General features: G+C 37.0%; 1 long non-coding RNA gene across 3 annotated transcripts; it reads left to right on the top strand.

Annotated features, from left to right (window-relative positions):
- The first annotated feature begins 1,055 nt into the window (after nucleotides 1-1,055).
- On the top strand, nucleotides 1,056-12,923 carry LOC132103893 (uncharacterized). 3 transcript variants are annotated; one of them, XR_009423489.1, is made up of 7 exons: nucleotides 1,056-1,118; nucleotides 3,496-3,628; nucleotides 4,036-4,120; nucleotides 4,410-4,477; nucleotides 5,191-5,256; nucleotides 9,082-9,155; nucleotides 12,610-12,922. It is a non-coding gene; the product is annotated as an uncharacterized LOC132103893 (long non-coding RNA). The 3 variants fall into 3 exon arrangements; XR_009423487.1 differs by having other exon boundaries at nucleotides 4,036-4,477; nucleotides 12,610-12,923; XR_009423488.1 differs by lacking the exon at nucleotides 5,191-5,256 and having other exon boundaries at nucleotides 4,036-4,531; nucleotides 9,080-9,155; nucleotides 12,610-12,923.
- The last annotated feature ends 213 nt before the right edge of the window (nucleotides 12,924-13,136 follow it).

Raw genomic sequence — 13,136 nt, 5'->3', positions numbered from 1 at the left:
TATGAAACCCTGCCCCCCTGGTTCGGAGCGGGATCGCGAATCATTTGAATCAGTTCGGGAGTTCGTATACGAAAAGACGTATACAAAACACGTGTTTTTCACTCTTTTACAGGCTTTAAGAAAGAATCCGTCTATAAAGACCCCTTAATCGCCACGTCACTGTGATGTCACCGCTCTAGCTGGAGGCAAAACCTAAGGCAGAACCATAGCAGGTGCGCTAAAAGTTTGAGGTTTTGACTTTAAAATGTCTTCTTGTTGTGTTTTTGGCTACCAGAATAGAAGGAACAGCACTTTTGTTTCAAAACTAACGTTTTACCGGATTCCGGCAGACATTCCTTCACAGAAATCAAGAAGACAATTATGGTTGAATGCAATACGGCGTACAGACTGGACGGAGATGATCATAAATAATGCTCGTGTTTGCAGTGCACACTTCATATCAGGTAAAATAATCTATGCATATGAACTGGTGTGTTGGTTTTATCTAGTAAATCAGCAAGTTTCTGTTTTATAGGTGAAAAGTCGCCAACCTTCAGCGCACTAGATAGTTTAAATGTTAAACAAACAAACAGCGATAGATGTGTGTGCCATCCTTTGAATGGTCTCTTAAAACAATACACATTGCTAATCATAGTTAGCCCAGCGATAGGTTACATTAGAAAATAAGCCTTGACAGAATTCCCCAAACCACCCAAAAGTAATTCATATGGCCGTATGGCAGACGGGTCAGGTAGCCTGCTTCCATCCGCGAGAGTTAATTTACAAAAATAGCTGTCACGGTCCCGCAGAGTCAGGGACTGTACATATTCGGACATGTTCCGAACCTTCTTCTGCATCCATGTTTAATAAATCCCTCCTAAAACGTGCAAGCTTACGCTTTTCAACATTGCGTCCATGCCTCTTTTTGCCTCCAGCTAAGCCCCACCCACCCGGAGACGTTGCGATGTTTACTAACTTTAAAGGGGTCTATACCATGTATATATGATGTCTATGGTGAGCTATTGTTGCTGTTGCTTTCTGAACTACAAAATGAGTTTTATATTCATTATTGAGTGATTATTGAATGAGACTGTAAATAATAAATGTCATGTTTTAACTCTAACTCTAGATGTTTGTTTGTGTAAATCATAGACTGTATAATGCTGTGTTCACACCAAACGCGAATAGAGCGTCTGGCGCGAATGATTTCAATGTTAAGTCAATGCAAAGGCGCGTTTACGCGCGTCTGGAGGTCTCGCGGCGCGAATGAGGCGTTTAGCGCGGCGCGGAAGATGCAAATTCGTCTCATTTGCACGTCTAGTTCGCGCGAATGACGCGAATTGACGCGCGAATTGAGCGTTTCTCGCGATACGCGCGTTATGGGCCTTTCACACAGGACGCGGTATGCGCGGTGCTGGCCGCTTGCCGCTGGGTTCAGCGTTGCCCTTCAGATACAACGCGATTTGCGCTGCGCTATGGCGTAGGCGGAGTTTTAAAAACTTTTAGCGGGAGCTCGCTCTTTCATAGTCTGTCGTTCCTCCTTTCGGTCAGCAGCAAACATGTATCTGTCCCGTTGTAAGAAGCGAGCGATAGCGCTAGTCCTGCTGATGAGAATTAAGAGAGAAGCAAGACACAGCTTTCCTGACGATGTCCCTATACTACCTCAAACTTGTATCGTACAGCTCAGGAAATTCTGACACACACAGTACTAGCCGTTCATCCATTTTGATTTCCGTGCTTGTTTGGATCCCCCGATTCTATTGGTCGCGCTGGTAATCGTCACAGAGCCCAGCGGCAAAAGTTGAACTATTTTGAACTTTGACCGCTGCGTGCACGCAAGCACGCAAATGATGCAAACCGCTGCGCTTGCGCTTTGGTCGACGCAGCAACGAAACGTACTTGCGCGGCGCAAGCCATTGAGATGAATGGGTTTTATAGCGCAGCGCTTCGCATACCGCCGCGTCCTGTGTGAAAGGCCCATTAGGCGCGAATGGTGCTTTTGTGCATTTAAGCGTTTGACGCGAATTCGCGTCTGCCGCCCGAGTTGAAAATGTTGAACTTTGTCGTCAATTCGCGCCGCGTTAACCAATCAGGAGCCTGCTAGGAGTCACTCATTTAATAGTATATTCCTGCAGCTTCCGGTTGTGCATGAATACCCTTCTCCACTCATTCAACAAGGAGGAACGACTGATGTTGTCAGTGGGCAGTCAACCAGAGCTATATTACAAAAGTTCATTTTTCTATAGAGACAGGAATAAAAAGGACCTATATATATATATATAGACGGTTTCAACGGCAACAACATAAACAAACGTTACTGCGCATGCGCGCTTTTGTGGACAAAACTTAACTTTCGGTAGACTTCCAAATAGAATCAATAACAACAGCCAAGTCCCTCTAGAGTAGATATTTTTTGATAACAAACAAAATATGTTTGCTGCGTGGACTTAATGAAAATGCAAATTCATTCTTTGCCAGCAGGAGATGTTTTAAAGCATAGACATAAAGCGCGAGAAATACCACGACTTAGGTGCCCTTGAGCAAGGCATCGAACCCCCAACTGCTCCCCGGGCGCCGCAGCATAAATGGCTGCCCACTGCTCCGGGTGTGTGTTCACAGTGTGTGTGTGTGTTCACTGCTCTGTGTGTGTGCACTTCGGATGGGTTAAATGCAGAGCACAAATTCTGAGTATGGGTCACCATACTTGGCTGAATGTCACTTCACATATTTGAAATAGAGGTTTCCCCAGTAACAGCTGTAAACAAAGCAGAGCTTGTACGCTCACACGTATTTTTATTGCTTTATCAGGCATATAACATGCAAGTCTTCCTTCAGAAATACAGCGATATAAAAACACCTGTGCCTCGTTTTGATATTTAAACATGTAAATGTAAGGAATTATTATTATTAAACGTGCAGTACATAACGTTACTCATGTTTATTCAACGAAGCCTTTTTGAAAATCGATCAGTTTTAAAACTGTGGCGAGTCTCCAAGAATAAATAAATGTATGGGAAACACATCCCACAGCACAACCACATGAGCCCAACTTCAGTCTACTCATCACCTTGACTTTAACTGCGCTTAGAAGGCACTGCAGCCAGACCGATGTACACAACACGGACCGGAAGTTAACTTAGGTCCAGGCGCGTGCGCCCGATGCTGATCGCATGGAGCTCATCTCCGAAATCGGCGAAACACATTTTTTTAAATAGACACTGTCTTTCTAAATAAATCGCATATTTGAGTTTAAAACAACTACATTCTCGCCTGAAATGCTTTTAAAATTACATTTCATGACACGATAACAGTAATATTTTGAAAATTATCCGAATAAAATGGCGGTTGAAAATGCTGAGTGAACTCAGCTGGCAGAAGCCCCCCCATGACGCGAATTCGTGTCTGTTGTGAAGTTAATTTCAAGCGCGAATGAAGCGAATGATCTCAAAATGGTCAAGCGGCAAACTAGACGCGAATTTGACGCTCTATTCGCGTTTGGTGTGAACACAGCATAAGGTGTAAATGCAGTGTGTACGGTGAGTTCTGCGCGAGCGGGGAGCAGAGTTGCCATGGAAACGGGGCGTCAATACAAAAACCGTTACTGGCAAGCAGTAATCTCCATCTCTCGCTGCGGTTTACACTGCTTTAGGTATGTTTAGTCGCTAAAATCACACAAATATTATATACAAATGTTCCTTACACGTTTCTTACTTGTTATTGACATGTTTCTATTAAATTTATTATATAGAAATGGTTTAGGGTCTTCGAAAAAGTCTGTTAGCATCTTAGCAGTTTTCAGCTAGGCTAACTCTATAGATTGAGCTCTTGTTGATGAAACTCTGTGCTTTTAATCAAATTTTTTGTGTGTGTATGAGATATTTTGATGGCTCTGTGAATGTTTTGCTGGTGATTTGTCAGTGGTGTATTGGAAAAGGCTGATTTACTGAATCGACGACGTCACTTACACTGAGAGCGTAATCGGCTGAAAACAAGTTCACATGAGTTTTGATCATTCATGATAAACAGATATTAATACAAATTGTTCTGTGATTGCAGGAGGACACAAAGAAACTCTACAGAACAGAAGTGAAGCTCCAAGATTTCAACATTTTTGAAGGGAGATACTGACTAAGAAATACAGGTGAACTGAAGAAGCTCATGCAATACATTAATTTGCCTTTTTCAGAATATATTTCAAAAATTTTAAGAAGTCCCTGACATCAAAACATAAGTCACACTCAACCTAAAACTAAAACTATAGATTCTGTTATTTTAAGATTAAATTATTAGTAGTAGAATTTGTATATTACATATGTTATTATAATTGTTATACATTATTCTGTCTTTTATCTGCATTTTACCTCTGCTCTATCTTGTTTCCTTCTAATGAACCTGGAACTGCAGAGTAAATATTGTTGTTTCTGTGTCAGGTGGCTTGTTTTGTTCCTAGACTCTTCAGTGATGATGAGCAGAGTCTGAGTGAACCTGCTGTCAGACAGTGAGTACCATGGGGTTTCAGTCAGGGCCTTCAGTAAACAACTGTAAGCTACCTGTACACATCTTACACATCTCTGTTACACCTAATACAGCCGTATGTGTAATGCACATATTATGCCACACACAGGCTCTCAACAACAATGACGGCTGATCAACAACTTCAACAGTAGGCTAGATTAGTATGGGTAAAAGGGATAGTTCACCCCAAAAAGAAAATTTGCTGTTATTTTAAACTCCCTCAGGTAATCCAAGGTGTGGGTGACTTTTTGGTAACACTTTATAATAAAGTCCAGTTGTAAGTCACTTTTAAGTGATTAGTTAATGATGAACTAATCATTTACAAAACATTCATAAGCGCTTAATAAGGGATATACTAATAATTTGTGTACTTTTTGCAAATTAATTTTAAAGTAATTTACAAGTAATTAGATTATGATGAACTAATTATTTACAAAACATGACTATGCGTTCATAGAAATAAATGATATGTTAATATTTTTATCTATGTTCTGTAGATTAAGTTATAAATAATTTAAAAGTGACATGAATATACATTCAATAATGATTTAAGTAATATGCTATGATTTACACATCTTTCATAGGTAATCTTTAAAAAAATAACATCATGAAAAAACCAAACAGATCCTTAATGGTTAATAGTTACTAGTTAATATATTAACTGTTGTCATGTGACGGAGAAGTCGCGTTCCATAGACAGTTGTGAATGCACTGACAGCTGGTTGCTCAGGCTTTGGATTAAAGGTAATACTGTTGTAAGTAGTGTTCATTTTCTCCTACAGACCAATCATTTCACTTCATTAGACCTCAATGTATCACTAGGAGTCACTTGTATTGATATGGTCTTGTTTTTTTTTTTTTTTCTGGACATCCACACAGCACCACAGTATTATCAACTAGAGATCGACCGATAGGGAATTTTACCAATACTGATAGCTAGTTTGGACCACACTGGCCGATACCGATTTATAAACCAATAATTTTTCAAATGGATACTGAACGAAATGGATACTGAATGAGAGCAGCGGTCGGGTTGTGGGTTCCCGGGTTTGTGTCCGTTCTCGGACCATTCCGTGTATTTCAACTGTAGAAAAGGTTGTTCCGAGCCGAAACTGACTTCTTTCATATTTGTCGACCAATATACAGAAAACTACATCAGTATATCATCATAAACACAGCCGTTTTTGTCTTACGTGAACGTAAACAGATGAGCATGAAAACACACGTGTACAGTAATTTTGCTCTAAGAGACAACAGCCTAATAAACGCACTGCCTGTCATTAATGTTAATAAAAGAACAAAATAAAATCATTCACTGATCTTGAATGAATATATTTAATAACTTTAATTGATTAGTCTTTATTTTATTTATAAAAAGAAAACTATGCAGTGTTTTTAAACTTTTAATTACAGTTTCTGTACCTGAAATTTTGTTTAGTTGTATTTATTTATGATATTGCTAATTGATTTGTTTGTTCCTATCTTATTACTGACTGGTTACTTGTCTTTAACACTTTAATATTTTGATTAATTAGTTGTTTTCGCTATGGTATTTTTTTTAAGCACAGGCAAAAATTCCTCTTGCAGTGTTTTGTAGGCTGCTGATTTTTGCTCATGTTATTCAGCTGCAACAGAATGCTTTGTAAAAAGACAGAAACATGTTTGACATCAAAATGTTTGACTTCATTTTTTTATATTGGATTTTTTAATCTTATTGGAATCGAAACTAGGAATCGATAAGAATCAGAATCGATAAGCAGAATCGGAATTGGAATCGATAAAATTTAAACGATACCCAACACTACACACCGGACACGTCACATTTTATTTGCTGCTATTTTAGAACACTGCATGATTATTTAATAGGGCTGCAGCTATCGAATATTTTAGCAATCGAGTATTCTACCAAAAATTCCATCGATTAATCGAGTAATCTGATAAAATGTGTTTTTGCTTAATTAAAGTGCAATATTAATTATGCAAGAGAAAATAAGACTCCTGGGTCTATTAAAATGAACAACTAAGTTTCCTTTTTTAGAAAAAAAAAACATTTTACTTTTTAAATGCATAGAATGCAATGCATACATCAAAAATAAACATTTAATTATAACCCATTGTTTCTCTGTCTGTACTTGTACTGTGAACAATGACAATAAAGTTGACAGATGAATTAAGTGCATTTAAGTGCCATTCAGTTGGGGTTTTAAATAAAGCATTTTCTGAGATGCACATTAAACACATAAAACATTAATTTAATTTATCTTTTAATTATTGAAAATTTACTTAACTTTTTGGTAAACAAAGGGGATTTACTATAAAAAATAAAACATGGAAGAAATGTTGTGTGATTAAAACTAAAAAAGAAAAAAAATGTTAGATTTTTTTTTAGTAGTAGGCTACATTCTGCTGAACAATAGTCTTTAAAGGGACAATAAGTAACTTTTTAGTTATTTTATTATCTAAAATCAATATTTTTATTCATAAATATGCCCTCAATGGTGTACAAATACCTATGCCAATGTTTAAACTAATCCTCGTAAATGAAGAATTTATTATCTTTATATACATGGGACGGGTAGGTCGACGGAGGCTTCCATGTAGTTCCGCCATCTTGGAAAACTATAATAGCAGAGAGGGACAAAAAGTACTAAGCCAATGCGTTTCCACAGCGCGTTTTCGGTCAGAGCCAGAAACGCAGGTGCAGAGCAGTGAGAGGCGCTTGAAACTGCACCGGCAAGTTTAAAAGTCTGGATTGCATTCTTATTATGGACCATACATATGCCGCGCCACAGGAGAAGAAAACATCGTCGCCAAAACGAAGTGCTATTAGAAGACATCCTGTCAAAGCTTTTTGGTACATATCGCCTACCGTAGATGTAACGCGCATTTGAAAAAGCGAGGGGCTGGAGAGCAAAATTAGTTTGAATGCAAAATACAATTTCACCACTAGATGGGAGTAATTCCTACTTACAGTCCCTTTAACCGGACTTTTATTTTGACGGGTTGGCGTACCTTTCCAGTTCTGTGTATGTGATGTGACGCTAGTTTTACTCAAATCAAACGGTCAAATGCTCATGAAGTGACTGTATGAGCAGTTCTAGAGATGTTGTTCATGTGTTCACGTCCTTATTTAGAGAGACAGCAGACACTGAAATCACCGGAGCGTCACACGCACTTCCGTGTGTTTAATGATTGAAGACGCGCTTCTGCACCATTCATTAACAGAGACACGCAGAACATGCAGGATTCATATTTAAACAGACTATTCCAGCTTAATATTTACAGATATTAGTCCATATCGTGATTTGATGTAAGTGCAATGACCTATTTTTGATTAATTCATTCAAGATTTGGCAAATTCCTTGCCATCCCGCGTTAAACTGTAAATTCCGTTTTTATGACTGGATTCCGTGATTCCCTCCGCGTTTTCTGCATCGCGGAAATCATTGGGCCCTAGTTGTGGTATGCCAGCTCTATCTTGCAATGGACACACGCCACGACGTTCTCTTTACGTTTGCCCGCGCCCTCAAATCAAAACACTGCTGACTCCTTGCAGTATGAGATTTCAGACGCAGCGCTTGTGTCTCCTTCCGCTTTGTGGGTTGACGTAAACGCGTTGTGTCACATTAAAAAAAAAATTGCCAAAGAACCGGACGTAAGATTTAAAATAAATTAAAAGAGGCTTCGAGGCAGAGGAATTTTCCTCGATCATTTTTTGTAATCGAGTTACTCAAGGAATCGTTTAAGCCCTATTATCTAATCAAAATATATATATGTATTATTATCTTTGAGAAGTCACAGTTATCACACACACTGGACGCGTCACATTCAATTCAAGCAGCGAGCGGTCTAAAACTGTTTATTTAATCACCAAACGGACATAAGTTTTCTTCAGGAATGTGGCATATGTGTTTGAAGTTCAGTGTTTAAAAAAAGAGCAAACAGAAAGAAAATGCGCAATCTGTATTACAGCTTTCTATAAGAAGCATACAGACTGTATTAGAGCCACAGAAAGATCAACGTTTTGCTGGAAAAAAGCACAATACATAATTTATAGTCTAGGGTGAAGTCATTATGTAAATTTACAATGACATGGGACAAATATAATGTTATTTAATAGAAAACTATGTGAACAGTTGCATTTAATTTTGCGTTTGAAGCTTCCTGCTCTGTGCAAAAGAGCACCTTAAAAAAAGCATTTTAGTAGATTGGCAACAAGATCTGTAGGCTGTATTTTCTTTTCATTGAATTTCACTTTCGTACCTTGGAAATCCCTGACTAAAAGGGCAGTCTAACGCTGGGGGTAGCACTGGGCATGCTGCTAGACCCAGAATTATCAGCCAATTTGATTGGCTGATAATTCTGTCACTAATGCTCGTAACAAATCAGATGTGACTTCTTTTTTTCAACAAAAGGGTAGCACCGTCTGTAATGCTGGCCATAGACTTTTAATGTAGGATATTCCAGGTCAACCTCAACTAAACTAATCACAGGCAATTTGAGTACATTACACAAATGAAAATGATACCCAAATAAATAAAAAAAAATCATTTTTCACACAATTTAGTTTTTATATGGCCAGCAGAGAAGGCCCTGCTCACCCTGTCGGCCCACCGCTGCTGTCAGACAACATCTCCAAGATGCTATAAACTGCAGGACTAGTAAGTATATTGAACATACACAACTGTTTCATAAGTTTGGGTTGGTATGGTTTTTTTATGTTTTTGAAGGTCTTTTATGGCAACCACAGTTTAATATATGAAATGAATAAAATTCACTACAATTTAAAATAACTGTTTTCTATTTGAATATATTTAGAGAAGTAATTTATTCCTGTGATGATAAAGCTGGATTTTCAGCATTCTTATATTCTGATTTGCTCCTGAAGAAACATTTCTGTTTATTCTCAGTGTTGAAAACAGCTGTGTTCTTTCATGAATAAAGTTTAAAACAGTACAGTGTTTATTTGAAAAAGAAATATCTGTTTTAACTTTTGATAATTGATGAGCCAGTGATAATAATTAAAAATGTTTCTTGAGCAGCAAATCAGAATGATTTCTGAAGGATCATGTGACACTGAAGACGAGTAATAAAAAGTAGCTTAGATCACAGAAATAAATTACATTTCACAGTATATTCACGTAGAAAACTGTTGTGTTAAATTGTAATATTTCACAATATTACTGTTTTTTTACTTCTTTTTGATCAAATAAAGGCATCCTTGGTGAGCAGAAGAGACTTCTCTCAAAGATGTAATAAATCTTACTGACTCCAAACTTTTAACGGTAGTATAAATGACAAACATGATGTTCCAGCTACTGAAATGGTCCTGTGGCATGTGTATTCCATTCTAAAGAGATGCCTGTTCCACAAATAATACATTTACAGGGATCACATGAAACACTTCATCAATACATTGATTTTTGAGAGCATTAGTGGCAGTGTGTAGATTTTTGATTATTGATTGGTGAAGTGTGACGCTCACAAACGCTTACAGGCATACTGTATAACCAGTGTTGGGAAGGTTACTTTGGAAATGTAATAGGTTACAGATTACAAGTTACCCTGTTTAAAATGTAATAGTAGTGTAACTTTTTCAATTACTTTATTAAAGTAATGTAACTAATTACTTTTGAGTACTTTTTGATTACTTTTCTAAATTTGTGAAATTAAAGAATAATAAATAAAAGCATATACATCAACTTAAATGCAGTTATCTAATAAGCATGTGACGTATTCTGTGCAATAAACTCCTGAAACATTGGTGTTTTTTTGAAACTGCTGTCTCTGTATATGATGATAGTTTTCTCAAAATAAGTAAACTGCACATGAAGTGACACAGAGCAGTTCTAGAAATTATGTTTATGTGCTCGTGTACTCCTATATTGAGGCAGCAGAAGTTGAAAACACTGCGAGCTTCAGTAGGCCAATGTGTAGTAAATGAAACCATGTCTTTGCCATTAATTTACAGGAGGGGCGGACTGGGAAAAAAAATTCAGACTGAAAAATTCAAACTCATACAAACAAATTCATGGACAAAACTATTTTTTGTATGGACCTGACATAAAAAAGGTTTAAATCTTTAATTTGGGGACATGCAAAATAATTAAAAGTTAGGCAAATTCCTGAACGGCAAATTCACTTCCATTTTTCTCTTCAGTCTCTTTATTTTGCCCTGTTATTCATCTCTCTCATGACTTTAATACTCAATATTGAACAAAACTATACTTTACAATACAATACTCTACAATACTACAATATCTTTATAGAAAAATCCTAATACTGTACACGAGTCATGTTTTTCCCTTACAAAAAATTACCATGCTTTTATTAGCCTATATAAAAGTAAAATAACCTTGTTTTTTTTGCAAATGGATTTGTATTTATTTTTAATTAAATACATTCGTAAAATAATTTTACATTTTTGGTTATCACATTTAAACAATAGTAATCAGTAACCTGGATTTATAGTTAAATATTAAAATGTTAATTTTCGTAAGGGTTGTGTTGTTGTCTGTCGTAGCTCCCCCTAAACCTATAAAAAAAAATCTGATTTTTTTTCAGCTAAATTACTACTGTAATATTACAACAGATAATAATGATGTCCTTTATATAGTATTTTGAGTGATGACTGATGAGCAACGTACTGCTGCTTGATTAAATAAATAAAAAAACAAAGACATAAAAGCATCTTTACAGATGAAACTGACCTGAAACCCTGAACAGTAGTTCTGCTTCTCTGCTTCAGCAGTCCACTGTATTCTCTCTCTCTCTCTCTCTCTCTCTCTCTCTCTCTCTCGCATTGATTACTCGGAGTCTGATCCAAACCGTTTGGCGGAGGCGCGGAGAGCGCGCGAGTCATAACTAAAAATTCATGACTTATTAGAGATTTAATTATCAAATGGCGGATTCGCAAATGATCGCTTTAGTACATTCGGCAGGCAATTATACAATAATGATATTAAATAGTGGGGCAAAATCGGCTGCCAGGCCACCGGGTATTGTCCCGGTTCTCCCAGTGTCCAGTCCACGCCTGATTTCCACAGACACGCAGAATGTGCAAGTCATATATTGCATTTTTGGGGCTTTATATTCACAGACACTAGTCGATGTCATGTTTTGATTCAAGTGTACTGACCTACTTTTGATTTAGTCATCTAAAATGTGGCATATTCCATCCGCGTTAGGCATTTCGTTTTTATGACTGTATTCTACGAACCAGACTGTATTTCCGCATCCCGGAAATTATTAGGGCGGTATGTCTCAGAATAGTCAGTGCAATTTGGGAAAGAAATCAGTTAAATCTGTATGTGGATGTGTGTAAATATTCAAATGTAATCCCCTTTGTAATCGTTAAAAATTTCATAAGTAACTGTAATTTAATTACTCATTTTTTCTTAGTAACTGTAACTAATTACAGTTACAGTAATTTTGTAATTAAATTACGTAACGCCGTTACATGTAACTAGTTACTCCCCAACACTGTGTATAACATGCAAGTCTTCCTTCAGAAATAGTGATATAAAACACCCGTGCCTCGTTTGCATATTTAAACATATAAATGTAAGGAATTATTATTAAACGTGCAGTACGTAATGTTACTCATGTCATAAATGTATGGGAAACACATCCCACAGCACAACCTCCTGAGCCCAACTTCAGTCTTACTCATCACCTGGACTTTAACTGCGTTTGTAGAAGGCACTGCAGCCAGACCGATGTACCCAAGTTAACTTAGGTCCAGGAGCGTGCGGCCGATGAAACCGTCTATAGCAAAATAAGCACAGATTGAGGCAGCAGCAGCTGTGGTGCTTGGCCTGTAGTGAGGTCACTAAATTCTAATACCAAGAATTTATCAAAGTCTACTAAAGGAAGTAGAACTTTTTGGTATTTTACTTTGAAATAGCCTTCCTAATAATATTTGGGGCTCGGACACACTTTTTTTTTTTGGTTTAAATTAGATTAAAATACATAGTTTAGTATTCACACAACACATCTAATAACCATGCATTCCAGTTATATGTGATTAAATACATAATCTTTTCTCTGAAATAATATGAACAGCAGCAGCTATGCTAAACTTTCTTTTCTTTTTATTTCCTGTTTCTATCTCAGGATGGACATCCCAAGGTTACTAGAGATTACACCAGCTCCAAACTGAATCCAAACTCACTTGTGAAGACTTCATATGACACCAACGCTCACAAAGACAGCTTACAGACGACGGCGACTGTACATGAACACACAAAACATTAGACACACAAAACAAATATTATCCTTATATTGCCTAAAAGGGTCAATTTGATGATTTTCAACCTTCTTTGTAATATTGCAACGTCTCTTATATCTGTAAATGAACAATATTTACTCTCTCTGAGTTATACCTGCATGTCCCCTTTTATTTGTAAGCAGCACTCCGAAGGATGATGCAAAATGAAATGAGATGAGATGAGATGAGATGAAATGAGTTTGGACAAAATGACACAGTGGAGCATCTAAATGAAAGCATGCTGTTTTGCATCAGTTTTGCTGGCAAATAAATGTAATCTTGGAGAAAGAATAAACATTGTTCTTTTACAAATATTACCAACAATATAACAATACAAAATGGATTGAACATTTTTTAACTTACCCTTTAAAAA

Source organism: Carassius carassius, chromosome 25 (assembly GCF_963082965.1).
Source record: "Carassius carassius chromosome 25, fCarCar2.1, whole genome shotgun sequence".
Taxonomy (NCBI): domain Eukaryota; kingdom Metazoa; phylum Chordata; class Actinopteri; order Cypriniformes; family Cyprinidae; genus Carassius; species Carassius carassius.
This window is presented reverse-complemented; position numbering and strand designations above follow the sequence as displayed.